This window comes from Sander lucioperca, chromosome 19 (assembly GCF_008315115.2).
Source record: "Sander lucioperca isolate FBNREF2018 chromosome 19, SLUC_FBN_1.2, whole genome shotgun sequence".
Classification (NCBI taxonomy): Eukaryota; Metazoa; Chordata; class Actinopteri; order Perciformes; family Percidae; genus Sander; species Sander lucioperca.
Window position 1 is genome coordinate 7935101 of NC_050191.1, and position 27645 is coordinate 7962745.

A 27645-nucleotide genomic window follows, 5' to 3' on the forward strand; every position below is an offset into this window, starting at 1 on the left:
AGATGTGTTTAGCCGCTACAGAGCTCTGTGACACAACCGCTACCGTGCTCTGCATGGTGCTCCGTCAGGTCAGCGGCAGTTGGTGCGTCAGTTACCTGAGAATAGGTGACTGTGAGCCGGGTACAGGGCACCGCAAGCTGTTGGTCGTTTCGGAGGAGATTACAGTTAAATTTAGGCAAGAAAAAGTGAGCGTTACGTGGCGACACTTGTTAAGTTTAGGAAAAAGATCATGGTTTGGATTAAAACACTCCCAAGGAAACACACATAGGTGAAAGTCCTTTGTTTTCCCCGGAAAGCTAAATCCGCTCCCTGGCTTGAAAGTCCTGTGTTTTAACTCCCACCTGTCTACCCCAACCTCCTCCAGCCGCATTCTTATACAGCAGCAGTCAATGTGGTGCACACAGCAAAAAAAGTGGAAATCATACAAATTGCAGTGCTTAACTTTTCATAGCTTTTCGAACGTATGGTTCATGAGAACAGGCTGCCCTGGAAAACACTGGGGGAAGGGGGTGACAGTGACCAAATACAAAATTACACTATGTTGCACCAAATGCCTGGAACTAAAGAGTCATTCAACCTGCTTATCCAAACATCTTATCTCATTAAATAATGCCACTTAGGATTCTGGACAGAGTCTAAGTGCAGTTGGGATTGCAATCTTATCTTTTCCAAGGGTAAGATGTCAGATCTTGCAAAAAAAAAAAATCTCTTTGGTTTACAAAATTCTAAATGAATTCTCTAAAAATAGGACACTAGCGGTGGTTTATAACATCCATCAGAAACACACCCATGCTGAGATCTCAAGGTAAACACTGAGTGACACACAACAGCCTCTAATCAGGAAAACTCCATGATGCATACATGAGCTCCTTCTTATGTGTTGTGGCAGTGATAGTTGAGTTTATTCTTGTTGTGGCATCCTTGTCTCTGCGTTTGTCTGTTTTTGGTATATGTTTGAGGGAAACGCTTTAGCATTACAATATAGCAGCAGAAGCACTCATCCAAACACTACTTATTAATTACTTTTTTAAGGATTAGAAAGTTCTCTGTGTAGTGTGTAGTAAAAAAGCATATATCTCAAAATATTTAGTAACTTTATTTAATCAGGTTGTTGAACTGAGATCAACACGTGAAAAGCCAGACAACAATCTAGTAACATAAAATGAATTTAAAAAAAAAAAACAGTCAAAATCTGTCGTAGAATCATATATATCAGATCATAGATTATTGAGTATCTAAAGGTAAATAGGTACTGCATTGTCTACTATAGACACAAGACTTATATAAGAGATGTGAGGTTGTTTGTAAGCTTTAACAGTAGAGTTTTATACTGTAAATAAATATCATGAGATGATCATTCCGTTTTGTCAATAAAAAAGTCCATCCAACTTTGTGATACAGAGAGCATTAAATCGGTCACTGGTGATAGTGTAACACACTGGGATACACAGGATGATGGGGACGTTTTCAGATAAACTGGAGCATTGAATATTTTGTTGAGAGGTTGAAAAATAATTATGTCAACTTCTTCGGCTGCTAAAAGTCTTTTGCCGATTAGATTATCTCAAAAATGCATTATCACAAAACCTAAAACAAAGTATTGTTGTTTTTTCTAGATTTTGAAAAGTTGACATTTTGGAGATGAAAACAGATTTTACAATATACTGTACTGTATATTAAGCAAAATATAAACATGTGTTTTAATAAATATAAGATGATATAATTATCATGTGAACATCAATGTCTCGGTTTTCTTCTCTGTCCTGTTATTTTTTTCCTGAGCTGCTGGCACGTTTGATGCAGCGAGCAGATGTGTAGTTAATAGGCCAGACCGAAGGGACTGCAATGTCCCATTAATTTCAGATGCTAAGAAAGCATTCTCACTCAGCAGACAGGGCTGTATCAATATACCTATTGCAATAAATACGTCCATAAGTCTCTCTCACGCCAACTCTCGATCTATCGGTCAATTTCCGTTCCTACCCTAACCTATAGACATGAAGGCTGGGTCATGACCGAAAGACCTAGGTCATGGGTACAAGCGGCCGAAATGGGTTTTCTCGGGAGGGTGGCTGGCATCTCCCTTAGAGATAGGGTTAGAAGCTTAGTCATCCGTGAGGAACTCGGAGTAGAGCCACTGCTCCTTTGCATGGAAAAGAGCCAGCTGAGGTGGTTTGGGCATCTGGTAAGGATGCCCCCTGGGCGCCTCCCTAGGGAGGTGTTCCAGGCACGTCCAGCTGGGAGGAGGCCTCGGGGAAGACCCAGGACTAGGTAGAGGGATTATATCTCCCCTGCTGGAGCTGCTGCCCCAGCCAGTGGTGGAATGTAACTCAAGAGTGTTTCTTCCCTGCACTTTCTGATGCTCAGGTTGGTTCAGATGTTAGCACTGTTAGCCATGTTGTGTCAGCTAATAATGTTAGCAATGGGAGCGAAGCACTGGGCGAATAAGGGGAAAGCAGTGCTGCCCGCTCTTCCTCGGCCTCCACTTCATCAGCTAAGGTTATTTCACATTCTGGGCTCTATTTTAACGATCTAAGCGCACGGCGTGAAGCGCTTGGCGCAGGTGCATTTAGGGTGTGTCCAAATCCACTTTTGCTAGTTTGACGGTGGAAAAAAGGGTTCTTTGCCGGGCGCATGGTTCAAAAGGGTTGTACTTAGTGTCTTCATTAATCATAGGTGTGTTTTGGGCTTAACATGCAATAAACCAATCAGAGTGTCATCTCCCATTCCCTTTAAAAGCCAGGCGCGTTTGGACCTTGGCGCATTGCTATTATGATGGCGGATTTGCACTGTAATATTTTTATTCGTAATCTTTTGCATGTTTGTGTGCTGCTGTCGCGTCCCTGTGTGTGTGTGTGTGTGTGTGTGTGTGTGTAACAAGCATAGTGTACGCGCGCTGTGCATAAGCTTAGGCGCATAAGCTTAGGCGCATAAGCTTAGGCACATTTTACTAATTTGCTGTTAACAATGAAATGCTGCGCTATTGACTTTAGAGGTTTTTGTTGGTCAATGGCGCGATCACTTCCTGCTGCCTCAAGATAGCAATACGCCAAGAATTCACCTGAACACACCTCCCTGTAAGACCAGCACGCCCATGGGCGCACAGATAGGCGCAGGTGCATTTGCTATTTAAACGACGTGGACGCTGGACTGGAAACGACAACTGCGTCAGTCTTAAACTAGCAAAGACACTTGTGTCTGGCTTGGCGCTGCGCTGCGCCGGGTGCGAGATAGGTCCCGTCGCCGCTCAGCTAAGTGCAACTTAGTCCTAACTTTACCCGGGCTAGGTGTGCACTGGCTAAGAGCTATCTTACTGCCAAAGCTGCAGCTACGATCAACCTTACTCAAATCATACGGACAACAACTCCTTAAGTACAAATTTGAGGTACTTGTAGTTTACTTGAGTCTTTTCTTTTCATGCCACTTTCTACTTCTACTCCACTTCATTTACACTCCAGAGAAATATTGTACTTTTTACTCCACTATATTAATCTGACTGACTGACTTACTAGTTACTTTACAGATTAAGATTTTTGCACACAAAAGTGTGTTTATAAAAAACACGTAGTTTATAAAATACAATGTTATATTATAAATTAACCTAGCCAACAATATAACAGCCTACAAGTCCAGCAGAAATAATTAGACCATTAAACATAAAACGCTTTTTTTATGCTTTAACGCTCTTTTCGACTTTTGCCATTTTTTTCACCGCTTTCAACTCTTTTGTCATTTCCAGTTTCTAAAATGTGAGGGTTTTTCTGCATGAAGTACTTTTACTTTTTTTAAATACTTCAAGTACATTTTCCTGATGATACTTCCATAAGTTTACTTAAGTAACATTTTCAATGCAGGACTTTTACTTGTAAGAGAGTATGTTTACAATGTGCTAGTAGTACTTTTACTTAAGGATCTGACTACTTCTTCCACCACTGGCCCCAGCGACCCCGACCCCTGCTAAGCGGTTAAAGATGAGTGAGTGATGTCCAAAGGTCAAACGTATCCAAACAGCTTAAATCAGGCAGAACCTGTGAAGGAATTACAGCTGCTTTGCTCCAAATAATGCTTTTACTGTTTGGTAATACTGGCAAAAAGTCAGCAATGCACCAAAATATCCGCAAAATATCCCAAGTACTGATCCAAAACAGGATTTACATTAAGATTAGAAAACATGATAAAGGTGTGAAAGACGGCAGGGTGAAATATCCAGGCAGTTGCACTCTGGACTGGCTGTGGGAGAGAGAGGTAGGGCTGGGCGATATGGAGAAAATCAAATATCACAATATTTTTGACCAAATACCTCCATATCAATACCGCAATGATATTGTAGTGTTGACTACTGGTACTTTCACAAAATATTTACACAATGACATTTTTGATAAATAATCATCAGTAATGTGGATATAATGACTAAGTGGGTAAAGGCAAATAATAGAACAGTTACAACAGTCTGGTAAGTTCAGAAAATGACATCACTTTACTGTAATGCAGCCTTTAAAACCAGGAAAAGACAACATTTATGCCATATTACGATATCCAAAATCTAAGACGATATCTAGTCTCATATCACGATATCAATATAATATCGATATATTGCCCAGCTCTAGAGAGAGGCCCTGCTTCCCCCTCTGCAGCTGCAGCCAGTGGTAATGCCAGCAACAAAAAGGTATCACAAATGTTCCCTCATGTGTCACCAACAGCTTTGCATGGGCAGAATCCATTACTGAAGCCAGTGCACTTAAACACAGCAAGGCAGTATTCATAAACAATGGCCTGTTGGATCTTACTACCAATATACAGTATGAGACTCATCTTTCTTCCACATAAATATATAGATTTTTCCTATAGATTTCTTTAGGACAGCAGCGGGAAAACTATAGTTGACATTGTATTAGATCACACAAAAGCTGGTTTGAAACATGTCATCTGGAGAAAAATGTGTCTCGGGGGAATATATATTTTTTTGTCTCCACGTATGGAATCAGTGACAGCTCTAATAGACAAACAAATGAAATCAAAGCTCAATACTGCTCTGTGTGTGTGTATGGTGTGCGTGCGTGCGTGCATGCGTGAGTGAGTGTGTGATTGAGTGTGTGTGTGTTTGAGTGCATGTGTTACCGTTAACACATTTAGAGCTGTACAAAGAAATAAAACATGACCCTGTCAGTCCTTATGAGAATCAATATGCTCCCCAATTATCAGGCTTGAGTTCATACAGTTTGTGCTCTGTGTGGCACGACACTAATGTTGGTCTGTTTATGTGTATTGTATAGTACATGCAGTGTTGTATAGTATTGTATAGTACATGCAGTGTGTCCGATTGTCCGTCTAACTAATTGACTATTGCATTATGCCTGAAATATTAACTATTAACTATTAATATTATGTTAATATAATAAGATAAGGGTGATTCATTACAATAATTATGGCTTTATGATAACTGAATTTTCTAGTTTATTAGAATTACCAAAATCATGAAATTCTTTTATCATTTGACAAAACCGTCATCAAAATGAATGACAAACTGTAGTTAAAAACAACAAGAAGTTACTGAAGCTTTAGTTTCACATGTATGAATTCAGTTTGAGTTTTGTCCGATATAATGCAAAATACTCAACCAGTTTACTCATTTTAATGTCTGATATTTTCATACATTTACCAGGTTGTGATCAATATCTAAAAAATATTTGCATCAATACTTTTACACGGATTTCAAACATATCACCCAACTGAAGTGAATTCTGCTGTTGCATTTTATTTATCTGGATAAGTTAAGTAAGTAAATTGGAAATCAAGTAAAATGGATAAAATGTAACGTATGTAAATGTAGTACAAGAGGGGCATTATGGTTGTAAATTGCAACATTATTTTTCATTACTGAAGACAGTTGTAGCACACTTGAATAAATGTGAGTAAAGGTATGGCGCTGTACACCCAACTGACAAGCAGACGGTGTGTGTGTGTGTGTGTCTGTGTGTCTGTGTGTGTGTGTGTGTGTGTGTGTGTGTGTGTGTGTGTGTGTGTGTGTGTGCTTCAGAAAAGTGAGCTCAGCAGGTTACTCCCCATCTGGCGGCCGGTTTGACAAATAGGACCTGGCCCAGTGGAGCTGCTTATTAGCAACATTTGTATGGGACCTCACGTGTGTGTGAGTGAGAGTGTGTGTGAGTGAGAGTGAGAGTGTGTGTGAGTGTGTGTGTGTGTGTGTGTGTGTGTGTGTGTGTGTTTGTGACTGTGTGTGTGTATCATTTAACATTTGAATGTGATCCAGGGAGCTAACCTTGGCTAGACCTGCAGTCAGCATTTCTCACATGCAGACACACTCCTTAGGTTGGCGAGCAGCTAATGTTCCCTTAATACCTGCGACCGCTGCAGTCCTCACAGTGACAAGTAACTTCTCTGGTGATCACCGTTTCATGATGATTGGAGAAGCGTTGAGTATACCTTCAGGATAATGCTGAGGAGAGGCAGACGCGCTGGAGTTTGAATGTAAATGTGGATGATAATTTGCCTGGATTTTCCTGAAGTTGCAGAAAACTGTTGAAGAACTGAATTTAAAGTAAACTGCAGATTCTGTTTTTTTTTTTTTCAAATAAAGATCCATTTGTTGCCTTATAACCTGCTCCACCACCATACCACATACACTGCACACACACATACAGTACGTAACTATTACTATATATGGATTCACATAAGAATTGCAATTCTAACCATCTACACAGAATTGTTTCACAGAAGCACCTGTTAGTATATTGCATGCTCACACTTCATCTTCAATAAAAGGCAGAAGTTTTGTTGCTTTTTGGATTTTATAATCTTGCGGGGAAGAAGAAGTACATTGTCAAACGTAAATGTTTAATGTTGCAATCCAGTGTTGTAATTCAGTGGCCTTAAAACACGAGTGAATGGTTTGGCAAAGGAGTAAGCGCCTGAAAATAGTGCCCTTATTTCTATTCATTGAAACAAAATCAATGCGATTACGGAAGGCTTGTGTCATGTAGATGCAACAGGGGTGTTGTCATTGCTTAGAAATCCTCATGGGGGCGACAGAAACTACGCACTATAGCTTTAATCTTAGAAATTCTGAGTTTTTTCTCGGAATACTACCCCTCTCTCCCGGGCCCGTAACATTTTTTTTTTCTTCCTACAATGGCCTGAGAACGCTAGCAAAGCAACTTGCGTTTGCCAACATAAAGCTGACAAGAAACTCTGTGGCAGATAAAGTTTCTGATCTTTCTGTAGTGGTTTACTGGTCTGGCCCACTTGAGATCATATTAGGGGTATGTGGCCCATGAACTAAAATTAGTTTGACAGTTAATATCTGTCTCACCATCTCAAAATTACCGAGCAATTCATATTTGTGATGGGTTTTCTTTTTCAGCCAATGATAACTCAAGTACATACATTATTATCCGATTATTTATTTTCTTTACTAGAGGTACATGTAGCATCTGCCCAGTAAACCATCCATGTACGGAAAATAAATGTGATGGGGTACTAATGATGATAGTTAACTGCTAATGGCTGGTAGTTAAATGTTATGTTTTATCACTTCGCTAAAACACTGGCAAGTTAGCTCATAAAAGACTTTAAAAGAGTTGAGTCTAATGCAGCTGGAGCTCACAATAAGCATTTGGAGCAGAAATCAGAAGTCACTTCATTTTCACACGTTGCTAAAAGAAACTACACAAATGACAAACGCACATGCCTTAACAATCCTTTTTGTCACTTTTGCTGGCATAATTATTTCATATAAAGCCATTATGTGAGCACAAACCGATTTCCAAAGCACCGATTACACCAGATACACATGCTCAGACGTGTGACACCTCGACAACCTTGTTACAACATAATGACAAATCCAGAGTCATTCCTTTCCTACGTTGACCTGGGCTGCAGATGTGGTGATTACCTTTAGAACAAACTGAGGAAATTAAATCATCAGCTGAGGCCGAAGTCAGAGAGAGAGAGAGAGAGAGAGAGAGAGAGAGAGAGAGAGAGAGAGAGAGAGAGAGAGAGAGAGAGAGAGAGCGAGCGAGCGAGCGAGCGAGAGAGAGAGAGCAGAATACAGCCACCAGTAGGTTAATGAGCTATGAAATGAAATGTGATTCTTTGCCTGCAGCCCACATCCCTCTAAATATCAGCTAACGCGGCAAATGAACTTTACACTGCCATCAATTACCTGCAGCCACAATGGCCTAGTGGGGTTTTAGGAGCGAGGGAGGAAAAAAAAGAGGAAGACATGTAAATAACATGCCATATATTAGGGTGCCCGGGTCGCCAAGTGGTGGAGCGCGCACCCATGTAGAGGCTCAGTCCTCGACCCAGAGGTCGCGAGTTTGACTCCGACCTGCAGCACTTTCCTGCATGTCATTCCCCCTCTCTCTCCCCTTTCATGTCTAAGCTGTCACAAAAATAAAAGGCCTAAATGCCAAAAAAAATTCCATAAATTGCATATGTACTAATCACAAGTATATAGACAGACACTAAATATATAGATAATTGATGAGCAGCGTAAAGGAGGAAGAATTGCAAAATCCCCACATTCATTCAGCTTCAAATCTTTTGTGCCAAAAAACTGGCAATTTTGTTTTCAGGTTTGAATATTACCACTGTTTGAAAATGATAATCAGTAAGCTTTAATGGTAAATGGAATTCACTTCTGCTTCTGGCTGTGTCTTCTGCAGAGTTTAGATTACGTCTAATATTGTATCTTCAGTCAGTAAACCCCTAACTTGATGTTTTCTTGTGCTGATAAATAGGTTTCAGGCTATGGCATCACCAAAGTAAGTATTTCTCTACTGCAATGCAGCTTTGTCGGAGGCAAAGGTACATTGTTAACAGCGACAAACAACAGCTGGCTTCAGAAAGTGCCTGAGGCCGTGGAATTTGATTTGATGTAAAACAATCAAATCTTTAAAGCTGCGAATGGAAACCATTAACATTTAAGAATTACAGAAAGAGGGAGTGTTTTTTCTGTTTTTATACTTTCCTGTAATCAAAACAATCAAATTTCCCATCTGATCTCAAGTTAGCATTCAGTCATTGCAGGTGAAAGTTTATTTTAAATGAATGAAAACATGATCTGGAATTCCCAATGAGGATTGATTTCATCTCTAATCAAGGGATTTGTTTTTAACACTGTTACTAAAAATGTCTTTCCAGTGATCCAATGCCAACACCAGAATGAGCCCAAAGCATTTTAATTAATCTGTCAGTTTGTCTGTATGTTTATCAAATCACCGTCTTTGTTTTTTTTTTTAAATGTAGTTTCTAACATCTCCCATTAAAACTCGGCAAGGAAATCAAAGACAACTAAAATAAATACACATATATTTAAATCATTTCTACGGAAGAGGATTAGGGCCACATGTGAAAAAATGCATTGAGTTCTGACTTTAATCTCAGAATTCTGACTTTAATCTTTTTTAAAAACTTAAAAAATGTTTGACTTTAATCACAGAAGTCTGAGAAAAAAAGAGTTTTTTTTTTTTTTTTTAAACATTAAAAAAACCTTTCAAAAAGTCAGAATTCTTTATTCTCAGAATTCTGAGATTAAACTCAGAACTAAAATACAATTTCTCACATGTAGCCCTAATCCTCTTCCGTACATTTCAGGTTGAGGGTTCCACAAAAAAATAAAATAAAATCAGATTAACAGATTTTTTTTGTTTTGTTTATGCCCTCTTTTAAGTCTGCCCTCCATGTCTCAAGTCTGGTAATCAATGTTTCATTAGAGCCAGATGCAAGCCAGTTATATATTGATGAGATCAAACCCCTCTCATTGCAGTTGTTTGTCATAATTTCTTCTAAGGATGAGAATGCAGGAATCCAGACTGATTGGTTTGGCATAGAAGAAATAAAGTTCCTCACTTGGAGATATTTAAAAAACAATTAACAGAGATTTAGATAAACATCTTGGTGATGCTTAAAAAAACTGCACAAATACTGCTTATAAAGAAACCGCAAAGAAAATGCAGATGGAGATAAGACAGATTCTCCATTTCATTAAATGTTTGTCTCTCAGGCTCATTTTGCAATTTTTTTAGTACATTTTCAGCAGTATAAAAAAAGCATGTTCACACCCAAACCCAGTTATGGGATCACACAGAAGCAAATATAACCCCACGCAGAAATAACTCTGCACTTTGTCTTCCACACTCCCTTTCTCACCCGTCCATCTTTACTCCCTCCTCTCTTCCTCTTTGACACTAACGAGCAGTGAAAACTCTTGGGTGCTGGAGTCCTATACAGCAACAACAGTCATCTCAAATAAAATCATGCAGCCTCTGCGCTGCTATCTTAACCTCACACGCAGCCTGTCAGCTTCAAACACTGTCATTAGAAAATGGACACAAAGTGGTTTTGAAACATCAGACTTTTGATGCGTGATGAAACAGGTATGTTTGGTGATGAAACTGGATCAAATGCAACAGTCGTGGCGTACCATCTGCTCAGCCGGGGAAGTTTGAGCACATAAAGTAATATGATGGCCTGCTGCTGGGTATATTGGTCTAATAATTCCTTGAGCTCTACAATACTACTGCCACAGTGCCGCTTGACATGAAACAGGGAAAATGACCTAACAATTGGGTCGAACTTTGAAAAACTAGCATTATTCATGGGATTTATAAAGGGCTGGGTACCGTATTCAATACTTTTTAGGCACCGACCAAATCGCCTCTAAAGTATTGAGTTTCGGAAAATGCCACGTCATTCAATACCCAATTTTAGCACCTAAGGAGTACATCTCATCAGCATCAGTGAGCCAATAAGCATGCAGCATGCTTCTACCAAGATCTAATAATGCTGCTGATTGGCTGTTTAACGTTACACGTTGCAGAGGCATGCAGAAAAAACTCTACGTTACGCACAAAGACGGCTCACGTAGTAGGAGCTGAAAAATTAATATAAAGATTTGTGCTGTAATGTTGTAATTTCTTTTTGTTTTATAAAATTTGTATCAAAAAAAAGTATTGTTTAGGAATCAGTATCGAAGTCACGGTATTGGTATCCATACTGGTATTGAAAACGATCCCCAGCCCTAGATTTATATGATTATGTCAATTTCTAGGTATATGCACACCATCATTACAGAGAGGAAGACATATTTTTTATCTACTTTTAAATGTCCATTAGAGTGGCAACTTTTGGGTTCATTTAATTTATTTGTAAACCAATGTTCACATAACACTACACAGCTGTTATGGTATGTGTCCATTAGGGCTGGGAGGATATGCTTTTTGTTTTTCCCGATTCGATTCTTTCACGATGCATGGCTGCCGATTTGCTTTGTATTGCAATTTTCATTCTGATTCTAGAAGTATTGCGATTTGATAGTAGTGAGTATTGCGATTTCTTTTCCTTCTTTAACAAAAACAAAAGTTGAATAAGGGACTGTTCGTTATTTATATAAAGTGCCACCAGAGGAGTTTTGGGATCTTTAGTAAAATTAGACTTGACCCTCCCTTTGCCTGTAAAAAAAATTCTATGACCTTCCAAAATGATTGTGAAAAGAGGCATGACCCTCCCCATCAATTTATGGATGCCTTCTGTACTGGTTAGCACTTGGTCTTTTACAGACATAACTTACATGATTTAACCTCTGCCTTCTCATCTTATACGTCCCACTCCTCTGTTATGGTGTGGTGGCCATTTCAGTAGATTTGCTCACTAACATTGTTGTGGAAACACAATAAGCATGGAAACTAAATGCACACTTCATGCATTACTTCAAATACTAAGTTACTCCTCTAATTAACTAGTATCCACCTGAATAAACAATTCATGGACTCGTCACCAGGCTTTCTCAGTCATTGTATATTTTAGCTATACAGGTAAAACTGCCAAAGCTGAACATTATCCAAAACATATATATGTTTATTTTTAAAGCAGATTTTAAATTACATTGTAACAATTTAACAATTTGCCCTTATGAAATCCAATCGCAGCACGGCTGTCTTGGAACGCACGGTGGCGGAATGCCCCGACACGTAAATTCAACAAAAATGTAACAGTGAACAATCAATGTTCGACCTACAGTCTGTTGAGATGCCTCTCCAAACGCAGAAACAAAGTGCAATCACACCATAAAACGTTAAGACACGTTAAGAAAAAAAATCCGTATTGTGCCGTAATCCAATGACACGAAAAAAAAGTAATCCACAGCGATCAGTAGATCCACAAAAAGGTAAATGACACGGTGTATCCAGCAAGGCCTATACGAGCGTCACATTCACCAGCCAGCTCCGAACAGGTGAACGAGGCCTCTCCACTTTCGCCGTTTAAACAAAGTGGAATAAACGTATGAAAGTCCAAATCTACATAAAACCCGCAATCAATTAGTAAGCTGACATCAAATTATATTATATTATTATATACATGGCATTTAGGAAACCTTTATTGCAACGTTGGCACGGCAAGATGTCCAGACATAGTGCAAGGTAATATTTTTTTTTTACTAAAGCAGTATATGAAATCTGATGTATTACCTACCACCATTTAGTTGTTTTGTGTTATTTAAAAAATTTATAAAATGTCTGGTCATGCCAAACATAATTATTCCACTCATTTTTTAAACAATGCAATTACCCGTTTCAGCCACCAGGGGAGCAGTGCTCCCTCTGCCCCCAGCAAACTCATGAGTCAGACCCATCTGGTAGCGAAGGAGGGCCGAGACTAAGAGCTACATGGAAAAATATGCACCAAACAAGCCACTTTGAAATTTTGCGGTTTCATGAATACAAAAGTTGTGTGCCCCCCCCCCCCCCCCTCCTAGACTAAAAAATGTTGGGTGACCCTCCCCTCAACAAAGAATAAAAAGACATGACCCTCCCCTATTTTCCTCCGGTTGTCCATTCCATAAATACCGAAGGTCCCTAATACACTTCTAGAGACAATATATCATGAGACATTTCTAAAAACTAATTGTTTTTAAAAAAGAATGCACATCACATAACATGGATTTTCGGCATTTTCTGCTTCCGCTCTGTTTTGCTGAAAACGGATATGATGTAGTCGCCATCAGCTGTACCATATAAACAGAAAATATTTAGGTCAATCATTGGTAAAAAAAATAAATGAAAAGTATCGATAGGGAAAATAATCACATTTAAAAATTGTCGCCAAAAAAAAAAAAAAAAAAAAAAAAAATCACAGTACATAAGATTTCTTTTCCCGACCCATACAGGCGTTTTTTGTTGTTTTTTTTTTTTACGTAAGGGATCGCTCCGTTTCCCACCATTGCACACTAGTGGGCTTGCCACTAGCAGTTATCGGTTTCTCTTCACTGACAAGCAAGGAAAACAGTCTACACTCTCCTAAAACCCCGATGGCTGCACCTGATTGGATGAACGCTTCACGTGGGGCTGTCTGCTCCCAGATTTCAAAACAGACCCTAATGGCGGCCCGTTTGGAAAAAAAATGTCTCGTATTTCATGAAAATAGTTCACCAAAATGTGTTTTTTGAAAACATTTTATGTGAGAAATAGGCTATGCTGTTACTGAATCTACCTTCATTTCAGATTCACAACAGTCAGTTTAAAAGGTTTCTGTGATTTTTTGAGACGCTCCTCAAAAGGAGCGGGCAACTTGACGCCCCGATTCTTCGAAGTCCCTGTGACGCTACCAGAATGCATTGCACGGCTGCTCACATAGACAATGAATGGGAAGCGTTGAAATGACGCTTGACAGTGGACGCGTACCACTGAACCTTCCTGACTCATTGTGTCCAACGACCTAAAGGTGAAGGATTGTTTAACTCTGATGGACTTAGTTAACAGAAGATGATTTGACACCAAGTTTGAATAAGTAGTTGAATAAGCAGAAGCATAAATCCCGCTTAAGAAGCAGTGTGAAATCATCCATCTGTAAAATTGTTAGGCCTATGTATTTGAGCATTACTCACAGGAGATGAAACCAAACATACTGAGGGCCATTGTCTTTTCACAAACCATACATTTATGTCTCCACAGGGAGTCTGCTCAAGTTCTCTCAATGCTTGTGTGTCTGTGTAACATAGCAATTCCCAATAACACATACACAAAGGCACACAAACGCACACAGAGCTCCCTAAGCAGTTGACTCTCAGGCCAAACGTGATTGTTAAAGGCAGAGCGATGGGAACAATTGTTGGACAGTGTGTTAAGATATAATCCCTTCATCTGGACCCTCTCTGCCTCTGTCTTTTCATATCTCCTACACTAACACACAGCGCTACACACACACTCCCCCTTTGCCCAGCATGGCCCCTATTTACAGTCTCTCACTGCCTGGTCCTCACTCCTCAGTTATCAGATGAGTCCAAATGTACAACAAAACAAAGACAATGCTGCATACTGATGGACCAGTGCTTCCACTGACTTAACTGGACAAGTTAAAGGTACGATATCAATGGGCAATGTAGCCTTTAAAAATCATGGGTGTCCTCAGCATACTAATGTCTCCACTGCTTGTTAATACTGTTAATACTAGCATACAGTTGATTACACTTTGAATGATATCACAGCCATGGTAGTTTCATATACAGCCTCTCTATCACTCAAATTAAAAGAATGGTGGTCTGTTACATCAACAGATGCTGGAAAGTGTATACAATCTGTTATTACTGGCAACATTATTTGTCACTGTTTTTCCCTCTAATATTTCATGTTCATGTCTTTGCTTGCATTTGGCTAATTAGAGCTCTTTTTGCTATCAGGATTAAGAAAAAAATAAGTAGCTGACTCCCACAGTAGCACAACATGTTTATGCCACTTTTGCCATTGTAATTTCACCCAAGCACTTAGTCTAAATTTGTAAAGATTCTGCTATTTCCATACTTAGCTAAAGACTGAAGCCAAATACATTTTGATACTATTCCATGTAAATCATTTCCATAAATCCTTACCATCAGATGTGTAACATCAGACCGTAACTTTGATCATTATTATTATTATTATTATTATTATTATTATTATTATTATTATTATTATTATTATTAATTGTTATTAAGTGGTATTTATGTATTTCACTGTAGCCTAGAGGTCTGAAGGGGTCCATGATGCACATGAATCAATTTTCAAAAAAGGGAGACCCAATTTGAAAGGGACTCAGGGACAGTCAGACCTGAGGATAATAAGACTTGGCAGCAGTATAATGGGCAACCATTCAACAAACACCTCAAAATTTTACATTCTTCTTCTGCGATGATTATGATACACCACATCATCAGAGCTGATAGGAAGTCTGCTTGGACCTGCACACTCAGATACAGATAGCTTTATTTATCCCCGAAGGGCAATTCAGTTTCTACAGTCCACCAAAACATATAGATAAACATTCATCCTGCCAGTCATCAATCACAGAGGGAGCGCAATAAAATGGCATATGGGAAAGTGCGAGATCCATAAGTATACAACAAGAAAAATATTTGAAATAAGAACTGAATAAAGGCAATAAAGGACGATAAGGAGAGACAAAATAAAATAATATATTTGATAAAGTGCCAAATGTGTATTGCACATAACAAATTAGAATCCACCAATTTTAAACGCATAACCAATACTCAACCTGATTAGACAGAATATAATTTGGACCTAGCCCGACTCAATTCCAACTGTAGCCTACACTTTTTTTTTATTTTTGTGCCTCTCTGCAATAAATCACTGCTGCATATGACGACCTGAGAACGAACGTGTGATTTGCGGGGTGCATTTCTGTGTCACCAACAAACATCTGCTGATAAACTGTTTTCCGCCCACCACCACTTACTAGTGTAAGCTATGTTGTGTTATACCAAACTCCATGCTAAGACTTTACACCTCAAGTGACGCAAGGCCACCGGCATAATATATTTATAATGTGTCATTTTAGTAACGTTACTTTAATCGGGAGCATCAGGTCAGCTGAGCTAGGGCTACAACAACATTATTTTCATAATTCATACTCAAATAATTTGGAAATGATTTTCTTGGTTTGTCAATTGATTGTTTCTTCTTCAAAATGTCAAGAAAGTATGAGAAATGTGCCCAACAAATTCCCCACAGCCTACGATGATGTTTTCAAATGTCTTGTTTTGTCCTATAACAGTCCAAAACCCAAACAGATATAAAACAGAGAAGCAGCAAATACCCACTTAAAAAAGAAGATCAAACTTCTTGTTAGTCGTTGCTGTTAGGGGACGATTTGGTATTTATTTCAAAATAAGTTGTTGGTATTTTACTTGGACTTGGCCATCATCAAAGCATTTAGCTGGCTGACATATTTAGTAACATACTATGCAAATGCAGTTGCAAAACCGCAGTTTTCCAGCAAAGACTGCTATATAGTGTACTGTATCTATTTCTACCTGTTGTGCACTTGGCTCAGTAACTCTTTAAAGCAGATGAAGGCAGAAAAACACTCCATGCTGTTCTGTATCCATGTTACATGCTTTTTTCAAACCAGGTTTCTATGTCTAAATATAGCACACAGCTTACCTGTGTTCATTATGGGAGGGAAAAACACATTTTCTGCTTTAATGAGACTTGCTGAGCAAAATGTTGCATGCTTGTGTGTCCGTGTGTGAGCAAAGTGTACAACTCCAGACAGCAGATGTAAGCAGCAAAAACAGTAGGAGGCAACGAACACACACACCTGTGTTCAGTGTACAGAAGAGTAAATGATCAGGGACATAGGCTCAAACCTCAGGGTCAGAGAGAGCTAGGTGTGTGTGTGTGTGTGTGTGTGTGTGTGTGTGTGTGTGTGTGGTTGTTGCTGAATGGCTTGACAGTCAGCCATCCCATCGCTGTGTAGCAGAGGCGGCTGCTGCTTTGTCTGTCATACAATAGTGATTAGGAGGGCGACAGAGACAGAAGGAAAGCGAGTGAATCTTATTGTGTATTATACAATGGCATTTTAGAGGAATGCGAGAGAGAGAAATAGAGATAAAAAGAGGTTTTATTGTCTGTTGTACAATAGTGTTTAGCAGGATGAGTGGAGAAGAAAGAAGGGGATTTAACAGGAGATTGACTGGATCTGTCAGACTGTAATTTCAAAGCAGGGCATACATAAACATACACTTGTACAATATGTGAGGACTCCCGATTGTGCGTTTCAATTTTTCAAACCTTTATCAATGGTTGGTTATAGGGCTGGGCAATATGCAATAAATCAGATATCACAATATTCTTGACCAAATACCCCGATGTCTGGTGCTTTCACAAAATATTTTACCAATTAGATTTTCGATAAATAATCATTAGTAATGTAGGTAAAGACAAATAATAGAACGGCTGGTAAGTTCACGAAAATTACATCACTTTACTGTAATGCAGCCTTTAAAACTAAAACCAAGAAGAGACAACACTTAAGGCATATTACGATATTACAGTATCCAAAATCTAATATAATTTCTAGTCTCATATCACAATATCGATATTATATTGATATATTACCCAGCCCTAGTTGGGTATTAAACTCTAAAGTTCTTTTGGTGGTGACGGAAATGTGTTGGTAGAAAGACAACGGTAGAAACGGTCAAGTTTGTTATTGTTTAGTCAGACAATTCCAGATTTGAATTATAATTTTAAACTGTATTTTATTCAGGCAAAGTTCTTGTATGGCTGCTTATCTTGTCCTCACAACATCATCACCTGTTATTGGTAAGGTTGGGTGTCATGCAATTGTTACCCAAGTTTCAGTATGGATACCAAAAGACATTTTTTGACATCTTGCTCTGAGAAATATAAAAATGTTTTTCTATCAAACTATTGTTCTTAAATGTTTCTAAAGACAAGCGGCAATACAAGAACTTAGCCTAACAAATTGTAGTTTCGACTAAAGACTCCACGACAAACACTGTTTAACACATTCTTGTACACTTAAAGTGCTCATATTATGCTCATTTTCAGGTTCATAATTGTATTTAGAGATTATATCAGAATAGGTTTACATAGTTTAAAACACCAAATTTTTATTGTATTACACATTGCTGCAGCTCCTCTTTTCACCCTGTGTGTTGAGCTCTCTGTTTTAGCTACAGAGTGAGGCATCTCACTTCTGATCCATCTTTGTTGGGAGTCGCACATGCGCAGTAGCTAGGTAAGGACTACTAGCCAGTCAGAAGCAGAGTATGAGGGCGTGCCCTGACAGTAGCTAGGTAGGGACTACTACCCAGTCAGAAGCAGAGTATGAGGGCGTGCCATGCTAGCAGCTAGGCGAGCATTATAACGTGTTACAAAGTGATGCACGTTAGTCACGGAAGTAAAGGCTGGACTACAATAGAGCTGTTTGGAGCATTTTGTGAACAGTGTTTTCTGTTGGGGTGGACTTTGGGCTTTTTCACTTTGTAAACCTATTACATGCACAAAAAAGATATATAACACAATAAAGGAAAGGGAAAAAGCCAAAAAGCATAATATGAGCACTTTAAAATTGAAAAATGGTTTCCGATTTGACAGCAATTATTTCATACTGATCATAAATTATAAGTAGGGCTGGGTATCGTTCAAAAAAATGTCGATACCAGTACCGATACCAATACCATGACTTTGATACCGGTTCCTAAACGATACTTTCTTCTATACCAATTTTATAAAACAAAAAGAAATTACACCATTACGGAACAAATGCTTATTTATTTTTCAGCTCCTACTACGCAAGCCTTATCTCTGTGCGTAACGTAGAGTTTTTCCTGCGTGTCTCTGCAACGTGTAACGTTACACAGCCAATCACAGACATTATTAGATCTTGGTAGAAGCATTCTGCATGCCTATTGGTTCAGGTATTCAAATTTGGTATTGAATGACATGGCATTTTTTCAATACTCGATACTTTAGAGGCAAGTCGGCCTAAAAAGTATTGAATTCGGTACCCAACTCTAATTATAAATAATGGATAAAAAAAAGCCCTGGGAAAATCTACAGTGATTTAAGGGAATCTAGGATTGAAGTCTCCTAATCCTTCCCTCATTTTAAAGCTATAGTGCATAGTTTCTGTCTCCCCCATGAGGAGTTCTAAGTAATGACAAAAAAAAACTGTTGGTGCGTCCACATGAATTGGTGCCAATAGATAGACTTATGCTAGTGTCTGTGCACAGCGAGTTATATTATATGAAATGACTGGGTGCTCCCTGTTCAGGTAAATGATGGTGGTGGGAACTCGCTTCGCTTAATCTAACGTCAATAGCACCGCTCCCTCTCTCTGTTCATTCTCTAGATCGCTGGACCACTTTTTTTTTTTTTTTTATCTAGCAGCGCTCCACATAGCACTCTTGGATACTGTAGCAGTAGCTGTTATAGGCTTGTGGCTGCTTTTTGGAACCAACATGCTGCCAGCTTTTTTTTAACTACAAAAGCGCCCTAGTCAACGGTTTCTTGTCAAAAACGACACCAAAAGTGTGATCATGGCCTAAGGTGCTCTTTCAATAACGAAAAATGAAGTAAAGTGCCTTATGTGTCCGTATACGCGTTGTTTTCACGGATGGGATCGCCCTGCTTTCCAGCATTGCACGCTTGCCACCAGTTTCTCTTCAATGACCACTGACAAGCAAAGAAAACAGTCTACACCCTTCTACAATCGCGACGGCTGCAGCTGATTGAACGAATGCCTCACGTGGGTCTGGCTGCTCCAGGATTTCAAAACAGACCATAATGGCAGCTCGTTTGGAATATGATCTCTTATAGAAACGTGTTTCTGAAAACATTTTAAGCGAGAAATAGGCCATGCAGTTGCTGAATCTGTCTTTATTTCTGATCGACCCAAGGTCAGTTTAAAAGATTTTCGTCAGCTTTTGAGATGCGTTGAGCCGAGCGGGCCGCTCCTCATTTGCATAAACTTCGCTGGATTCAACTTTATGCAAATGAGGAGCGGGCCACTTGACGCCCCGCTTCTCTTAACTCCCAACAACGTTACCAGAATGCATTGCATGGCTGCTCCCATAGAAATGAATGGGAAGCGTTGAAATGACGCTGACAATGGACACACACCTTTACAGTACCACAACTAAAAATCTGGGAAGTCATTTGTTAGCTTGTCAACCAGGTGAGGCGTCACACGATAGTGGAATAAAGTCAACACTACAACATTGTTCAGGATTAAACTATTACAGATTTTTCTTATGACACAACCACACATTTCTTTACTTTGCCTCTCCTGTACTGTCTGATCACCCTCCCCTCTACTCTGCTGTGTTCTCCTCTGTCCCATCTGTTATCTCCATGCAGATGTCCTCTAGCCTCCATTATCCTGATTGTGACTGAGCCAGGTTTGTCTCAGGATAGGCTCTCCAACATCCTCTTCTTATCCTTAAAGCAACACTGCTAGTCATCAACCTCCAACATTACTGTCTTGTTTATTGACTTTGGAATGTGACGAGTATTTTACGGCATTCATGTCAGACGGGTAGGACAGCAGAATGGTACATACATGGTACTTTCTACAAAAAAAGAAAAATGATGTCTCAGAGGGTAACAACTTGCCAACTCCAGGTTTAAAGGTGTGGTAAGTGATGCTGTGCAAAGATTGTTGATATTTGAAGTGAACTATCAAACAAATACAACAACACCCCCCCAGGGTAAGAATATACAGAACATGAATATGTCAACAACATAATGGCTTCATCGCATGGTGCGTCTTAATGAAGAAGCCGCTTTCTCTCTCCATTTATTGCAAAACCAAGAAGGTTTACACTCCTTCCAGTTCATCATAATTATTCTTTTTGCTGAGAAACAGCCCACCATAAAAGATATGATAGAGAGTCTGACTAGCAGGCATACAACAGAAGAAATCAACATGAAAATAAATTTCCACTCGTAATTTAAATTAGTTTATGAGACTATAAGACATATTGACACACAGACCTAAGACCTGCAGCACTAAAATCAGACCCTACCTGATCCAATTAGGCTAAATAAAATCCTAAAACTGAATATAATTTGGACCTAGCACAACTTGGGTCCCAGGTCAGGTTTTTTTTACTATAAAACTGAGAGGACCTATTCAAATCTCTCAGAATGCTAGACTGGGTAAACCCAGCCCGATCTGCTGGCGATTTGATTTCGCCCTGCAGCTCAGGCTGGAAACCTGTACGTTTATCTATCCTTCTTCCGTTACAAATTTGCGGGAACCAATCACAAACTGGCTTATCCACCTGGCGTGCTATTGGCGGGTTTAACATGATGACGATAGAGAAGCGACCAAGCAGCTTCTTGTTTACATACAACAAGCCGGCCACCAAAGCGCAGCAACCCGTTGATGCCGCTGTCGCTGCTACGTCACCCGGATCGTTGGTCTGATTGGTTGAAGGACTATCCAATTGCGTACAGAGTCATTTCAACTATGCCCGTTGATCACGCCTCTTGTGCAGAGAAAATACAGAGCAGACTCCCCAGACTAATGTTCAATCTTAGAAGATTGAGCTTGGTCTGGTGATAGCCAGACTACCAGAAGGCCGCTTAAGTGACCCAAATGAGCTCTGGTTAGCTCAAGTACTCCTCTGGTGTGATTTTTTTTTTTTTTTTTCTGCGGCAAAAACAAATCCCTAAGTCTGTACAAAGAAGGGATGCTAGTTTTCATCTTGACCTATGCTCCCATATTGCCACCAGTCTCAAAAAAAAAAAAAAAATCCCATCACAATCGAGGAAATAAGGGTCAATGGAGAAGATAAAAGATGTTTACCAGAAAAGAAAAGGATCCTGCAACATACAGCACAGTGTGAGGTGTGGGTGATGCTATCATGTGACAGTTTTCATATCTCCTCTGTGGTAAACTGGCAGAAGGTCAGGGATATTGAACAGACAGGTTGCCAGAAGTTTGGCTTAGTGGATTCCCAGGGATCTCAGTTTGGCTCTTTTCAACAAGTGCATTTATAGCCAATCCAAGCTCCTCAAATACAAAATCTGTCCATCTGTGAAAATCAAACCCGCTTCACATTTTTTCCAATTCTTGCCATACGCCAATAAGAATGGATGCCATTCTGTTTTAGATTGATTTTACTTAACTTACTGTTCACTTTTCTTGGCCCTTTGTCAGTCATTTTTTTCTCCAGGTGTATCCTGCTAAGGTACGCAGCATTAAAACACCATAGAAGGAAGCTGTGAAAGAACGTGCCCTTTGAGAATTAAAATATTCCACCAAGAAGATGTTAATTGCTGTACAGCTTTGTTAGGAGGCATTGTACTCAACACTAATAATCTCAATAGATAAATAAGAACACAATAAAAACCATAATGAATTAGGTATTAGGAATTATATTGCCCCAAAGCAAGGCACTAGTGTCAGAACTGGATTTGATCCCCATCCTCAACCACTGGAGACCATGGACATCTGTATAAACAAATCATATTCTTGACCAAAGTGGTGGACCAACATTGTCATTCCTGCTGCTAGCATGGCTAAAAAGTTAAAGAGCAAGCTTTACTAAAAGACTCGTATCTGATCATATCATATAGCTCAAAAACTAAGAGTTCCCTCTGCATTCTGGGGATTTTCTGTGGTCTAAAGGACTAGCTTTCTTTGGAATATTTAGTTCCATTGTTGTTTTTTATCAACGTGAAGTACAAATAATAATCAATATCTTAGCTGCAGCCTCGATGTTTCACAGCAATCCTTCCAACTCCTCACTGTTATTTTGACAATGACAGATGGTACTTTATTGGTTGAAATGATACACACAGCACCTTCAACATGAGTTCAGACTCTGTTACATTAAGCCACAGTGATAAGAGTGAGAGATCACCGCTGTCATTGTTTCCAAATGATTTGCCTTAATGGAGGACTCTACCCCGCCCATGTATTTCAAGGATTAATGTGTTTGTTAATGTGTGTACATGCATATCTGCATGGTTGACTGTTGTCACTATTTTTCAATGTATGTACAAGTGTGTGTGTGTGTGTGTGTGTGTGTGTGTGTGTGTGTGTGTGTGTGTGTGTGTGTGTGTGTGTGTGTGTGTGTGTCTCTGTCTGTCTGTCTGTCTGTCTGTCTGTCTGTCTGTCCCTTTTCTAAAGGTTAATGAGTGGTAAATTAGTGGGGAGTTGCCACGTTGTAACACCTCTACAGCCCCGGGCTAATTGGGACACTCTTTAACTTTATGGTTAATGATGTCAGACACCAGCCTTGATATGGTGTGTGTGTGTGTGTGTGTGTGTGTGTGTGTGTGTGTGTGTGTGTGTGTGTGTATGAAATCCAAACAAAATAATAGAAAGAAGCATAAGATTATTGAGTGAAGTATTAAAATGACCATTTTACCTGTAAATATGATGCAATATAGACCAAAACAATAATCCTGCAATAACAACATTTGTGAAGCATATAATTGAGACTTCAAAGAAAAAAATCCAAATTTATAGTATTGTTTTTAGTCTGTGTTGGTCTCAGGTTGTTTCTCACTCAGTTGGAATTAAAGAAACACCTCCATATCTTACAGTTTGTCCAGGCACACCAAAGGCATGAGAGCATGGCAACTGCACTGTTAGAATATTACATTTTATAAAAAAAAAAAAAACTAGATCTTGATATATTGATACTTATGCCAACAAGCTGCAGGAATGCACTAACCAGCATTATTGATCAATATTGATTATCCACAATGATGTTGCCCAGACTAATGGCTCAAATGCAAAATCCAATGCGGTTTTGAAGTTGTCAGCTTTTTGGGGTTATATTTTCAAACAGCTTGTGAAGTCTCAGTCTAAAACATTCCTGACAGGCCGAGTTGCTGCTGAAAAGATCTGAACTAAAACCTCATCAAATCAGACATTCAACCTCAACTCGGTGTCCGCAGATGCGAACAAATAACCTAGTTTTTTCAAAGCACACTTGACTGAAGAGAAGCATAGAGAACTAGAATATATTTGGAAAACAATAACCCAGGCAAACAATATAAAGACAAAATCAAGTATAAAATATTAAATTAAATTGCCAGTTTAAATCTATATGTAATGTGTTACTGATTCCGCCAATAAGATCCAACAGTATCAGTTTAAACTTAAGTCTTTCAGCTTTAAATCCTTTAGAGAGCTGGAAAATACATAGTCAATTTTGCCTACTCTAGACCTAAATATGGGAAATCAAGGACATATTGTGTCATGGTTGAACCATGGATGAGTTTTCTCTGTATCCATAAAGTGTGTCACGCAAAATATCAGATTCCTGAACCAAGATTTTTTTAGATATATATACCGTAAGGATGCAAATATTTAGGGAAAGTTTCGGCTTTCCATCCCATGCACCTATTTTCTAAAAGACCAAATGAGTCTGTTATAAAGAAAACTTAATTAATAAATTCTATGAGGAAAAATGTCTAGGCCAGTCGATTAAAACTCAGAATTAGGTGAACTTATTGATTTAATGATTAGGAAATGGGCTTTTTGCAGCAGTAAAGAGTATAAAGCAAATGAAGTGGAGAAACTAGGGGAAATTAAATATAACCCAATCGATACAGCACTAGGACCTGTCATGAGGGAATGAATGGATGAGAGTATGACAGACAGCTTTACAGTCAGTGATACACCTCATTGCATTTATGCATTTGTTTATGTGTGTGTGTGTGTGTGTGTGTGTGTGTGTGTGTGTGTGTCTGTCTGTGTGTAGGTGTCTGTTTGTGTGTGTGTGTGTGTGTGTGTGTGTGTGTGTGTGTGCGCATGTGCGCGCGCGCGTGTGTGTGTATGTGTAGGTGTCTGTGTGTGTGTGTGTGTGTGTGTAGGTGTCTGTGTGTGTGTGTGTGTGTGTGTGTCTGTGTCTGTGTGTGTGTGTGTGTGTGTGTGTGTCTGTGTCTGTGTGTGTCTGTGTGTGTCTCTGTGTGCGTGCGTGTGTGCGTGTGCGTGTGTGTGTGTGTGTGTGTGTGTGAGGGTGTGAGGGTGTGTGTGTGTTGTCAGTGGTGCAGTGTGATTTACACAAGGCCTTTACGGTAAAGTACCATGAAGAACATTAGACAAATGACACTGAGAGCAGGAAAGATTGATAATAGGCAGATAAGCAAAGGATGGAAGGGTATATGAGGGGGGTTTACAGACACACATACACACAGACACACAGACACACACACACGCACGCACGCAGACACACTGAGTAAGAAACATCAGGGTTGAAATGAGCTGTAACCGAAACTCATCCTAATGGGTCAGTTTAGCTAGAAAGTATACCCTATTAAATATGCATAATATTCAGCAAAGTCATGTAGAGTAGCCACTCTGAGTCACTGAGGGAATGGGGCAGGATCATAGATAGAGCCTGCACACACATACAACAAATGGAGAGAAAGAGTAACAAAACATGGATGCAAAGTAAAGCAAGTTGAAATCATCACCTTGGGCTTTAGTAAATTATGATGGCCATTTTTCATAATTTCCTAACATGTAATAGACCAAACAATTATGAAAGAAATAAAGAAAATAACTGGCTAATATAAAAAAAAAGAATTGTCAGCTGTAGCTCTTACATGTAGCTATCATAATTGATTTGATTATATTGCAAGGTGTGATAAAAAATATTTTAAAGGAACATGCCGTGTGAACACGGAGTGATTTGCTCGCAGCACCTGAGAAGACCCGTGGTGAGGAACAGAGAGTTCGCCTGGAGTTCTGCGAGCAAATCACTCCGCCCAAGTAGCAGAAGTACCAGTACTTCGCCTTATGTGGAGAATAGTTCCCAGTTTATATACGGTTAGAAGATGGCTGTGTCTCATATGACCTTGTTATTTGTACACGCTGTGACTATACAAATCACAACATGTAAAAAGGAAAATGTTGGCGTTATTTTGTCACTTATTGGGAGCAGTAGGCTAGATGGAGCCGGTTACCTCCAGGATCTGTGCTAAGCTAGGCTAACGGTGGGGGTGTCAGACAGAGTTACAACACGCACGGAGATGAGAAGGGTATGTATCGACTTATCTAACTCTGGGGGATACGGTGAATAAGACAAAGTCCCAATAAGTCGGCGTGTTCCTTTAAGATTTGGAAAGTTTTACTAGTAAATAATGTAAATGTAAAGTAATAATGACAAACAACCACATAGATCCCACATACGCTTTCATGCAAAAAGCCACATCTCCAAATTTTAAGATGAAAGAATACACTCCAGTGATAATTTTCCTGATTTTGATTGACAATACACAACACCGAGCAAGCTTTAAAAATAAACTTCCAAAACTCAAACAACCCTTTGGTTGGAAGTTATTAGTAGTAAATAAGCACATCAAGGTTCTAATGAGGAACATGGGAGATATAATGTATCTGCAGAAGTTTGTGTGCAAGCTCAGCTGTTTAACTCAGGTGTGTCACTGCACAGCGACCCCAAACTGTCACAAACTTTTTCTGCTGCGTCTTCTACTTTAGTGTCAAATCACTAAAGTTATAGTTGCAAGTGAAAAGAGACTTCTCATCTTATTTCCTTCACACATAAAACTCTCGTCTTGATTCCTCTTTTAAATTAGCAGAGTACCACTCACTTGGTACTTCTGTCCTCATTCAAACATGTTTAGGTGACCACAGACCTCTGAAGTGGCAACATTTTGGCTAATCTAAAAAGAGTTTGTTTTGTATTCAAGTTTGGGTTTTTGATACAAAAAAAAATCCTGTCACAAGGTCTACTTTCTTGGTTCTTCTGAAGCTTTCAGTGTTTCCTTGTTGCCAGCAGCAGATGGAGTTTGCTTACTTGTCATGGAGAAGGTTTACTTGGCTCCTTCTCATGTCACGTAAATTGCCTCCTCGACTCCCTCACTTGCGTCCCTTCCTCGCATCTTAGTCCCTCCCACCAAGAAGGCACGGGAGAGATGTGGGAAAATCATGGGAGGAGAGAGGAACTGAGGAAATGTGTTGTAGAGGGACGAGACGTCCTTTTCTCTGTAGTGTTACGTGAATACGTCAGCTATTTGGGCAGACTGAGCAATGGCTTTCAGCTGCGTGGCTTCTGGTGAAGGCCACTCTCGTGTATCCTCGGCTAGATCACCTCGGTGATCCCTCCTTGATGCTTGGTCCTCGCGGCAGAAATAAGAGCTTTGAGACGGCCTTCACAGAGGAGGGACAGAACAACTTCTGGTTTAGCCGAGGACAGAGGAGTCGAGGAGCTATCAAATAAGGGTGATGAGATTCTGCCCTTATTATGACGTGACCTATGTTGTCACATGATAGAAGGTTACATCTGGGGCACGTTTAATCTCAAAGCGATGTGCACCGTTTTGCTACGGTTTCTGGATTAAACGACATGTTTATCGTTCATTGGCTGTGTCACAGGTGATACCCAATCAGCAGAGACGTGTCCCCGTTCCCCGTTTCAGTTTTAAAAAAATTGTGTTGCTATGTTTTGTAGGGCTGAACATTGCCATGGTATTAGTTCCTGGAAACTGCACTGTGCCATTATTGACAGTATCAACAAGATGTGATTGAAAACCCCAAAAATATTCTCTCTCTCTCTCTCTCTCTCTCTCTCTCTCTCTCTCTCTCTCTCAAAAAAAAGCTCTGATAGTTACCAGAGCAGGTTACACTCAGTCTTTGTTTTTGTATTCATTGGCTGGTTTGTATTGTTAGGTGTGGCTCGTAATTGCTTCCAGTGGGTTTAGGTCTCTTTAAGTGTTTACTGGAAGATCTTACTATTTCTTAAAAACCTTTCAGTTTGTGCTGCAGAACAAAACACATCCAGACACAGCAGGTGCTGTAGTAAATGCAGTTGTTAAGCATGTGCGAAGCCGCAAT

General features: G+C 39.5%; 1 protein-coding gene and 1 long non-coding RNA gene across 2 annotated transcripts in view; both read right to left on the minus strand.

The window, feature by feature from the left end:
* LOC116066120 (exostosin-1) overlaps positions 1 to 27645 on the minus strand; it is a 269823-nt gene that overhangs the window by 169565 nt on the left and 72613 nt on the right. The gene's annotated exons all lie outside the window — the stretch shown is intronic.
* Positions 6977 to 21859, minus strand: LOC118493849. The gene is made up of 3 exons (XR_004895881.1): positions 21850 to 21859; positions 19147 to 19152; positions 6977 to 7070 (listed from the first exon to the last, which is right to left on the minus strand). It is a non-coding gene; the product is annotated as an uncharacterized LOC118493849 (long non-coding RNA).